At 47.5% G+C, this 1390-nt stretch overlaps 1 long non-coding RNA gene across 1 annotated transcript; it reads right to left on the bottom strand.

The window, feature by feature from the left end:
- Positions 1-250: 250 nt before the first annotated feature.
- On the bottom strand, positions 251-892 carry LOC149912389 (uncharacterized). The gene is made up of 2 exons (XR_016462245.1): positions 656-892; positions 251-536 (listed from the first exon to the last, which is right to left on the bottom strand). It is a non-coding gene; the product is annotated as an uncharacterized LOC149912389 (long non-coding RNA).
- Positions 893-1390: the final 498 nt, after the last annotated feature.

Raw genomic sequence — 1390 nt, 5'->3', positions numbered from 1 at the left:
AGGACAGCCAACCTCGACTTATTTTCATTACATATCTTTGTCCTGATGTCCTTCTAGAAGCTGGGACATTTCACCATCTCAGCAGAAGAGGGCAGGAGGGGTCCAAGTTGCAGGCACACACTCCTCTTTTTCTGGCACACAAAGAGAAGATGAAAACCAGATGTGTTTCCCTGCCCAAGGCAAACACCAGCCTTTCCTTCCTTACAGTCCTTCCTGACATCACCACTAATTGAAACAACATCCCACTCACCTTTGCCATGTCTGGCAGAGGTTGCAGCTCTTTCTATTACATCCCTCTAGCTGTCAAGTCAAGAGCTCCTCTGTCACAATAGGAAAAGCAATCTTATACCTGCTGTGCCATGCTCATGGTAGCAGCAATGCAGATGCCAGCAGCTGATGCCCACAACGACTACCAGCCTGGACTTATTTTCATTACATATCTTTCTCCTGATGTCCTTCTGGAAGCTTGGACATTTCTCCCTATGAGCATCAGAAGCCAGGAGAGGTCCTAGTTGCAGGCAAACTCTCCTCTTTTTCTGGCACACAAAGAGAAGATGACAACCAGATGTGTTTCCCTGCCCATGGCAAACACCAGCCTTTCCATCCTTACAGTCCTTCCTGACATCAGCACTAATTGAAACCACATCCCACTCACCTTTGCCATGTCTGGCAGAGGTTGCACCTCTTTCTATTACATCCCTCTAGCTGTCAAGTCAAGAGCTCCTGTGTCACACAAGGAAAAGCAATCTTTTACCTGCTTTGCCATGCTCATGGCAGCAGCAATGCAGATGCCAGCAGCTGATGCCCACAAGGACAGCCAGCCTGGACTTATTTTCATTACATATCTTTGTCCTGATGTCCTTCTAGAAGCTGGGACATTTCACCATATCAGCAGAAGAGGGCAGGAGGGGTCCAAGTTGCAGGCACACACTCTTCTTTTTCTGCACACAAAGACAAAGAGAACATGAAAACCAGATGTGTTTCCCTGCCCATGGCAAACACCAGCCTTTCCATCCTTACAGTCCTTCCTGACATCAGCACTAATTGAAACAACATCCCACTCACCTTTGCCATGACTGGCAGAGGTTGCAGCTCTTTCTATTACATCCCTCTAGCTGTCAAGTCAAGAGCTCCTGTGTCACACAAGGAAAAGCAATCTTTTACCAGCTTTGCCATGCTCATGGCAGCAGCAATGCAGATGCCAGCAGCTGATGCCCACAAGGACAGCCAACCTCGACTTATTTTCATTTCATATCTTTGTCCTGATGTCCTTCTAGAAGCTTGGACATTTCTCCCTCTGAGCAGCAGAGGGCAGGAGGGGTCCAAGTTGCAGGCAAACTCTCCTCTTTTTCTGGTACACAAAGAGAAGATGAAAACAAGATGTGTTTCC

Source organism: Phasianus colchicus, chromosome Z, assembly GCF_987193195.1.
Source record: "Phasianus colchicus chromosome Z, bPhaCol1.hap1.1, whole genome shotgun sequence".
Classification (NCBI taxonomy): domain Eukaryota; kingdom Metazoa; phylum Chordata; class Aves; order Galliformes; family Phasianidae; genus Phasianus; species Phasianus colchicus.
The sequence above is the reverse complement of the archived record's forward strand: the minus strand, read 5'-3'. Positions and strand labels throughout refer to the sequence as shown.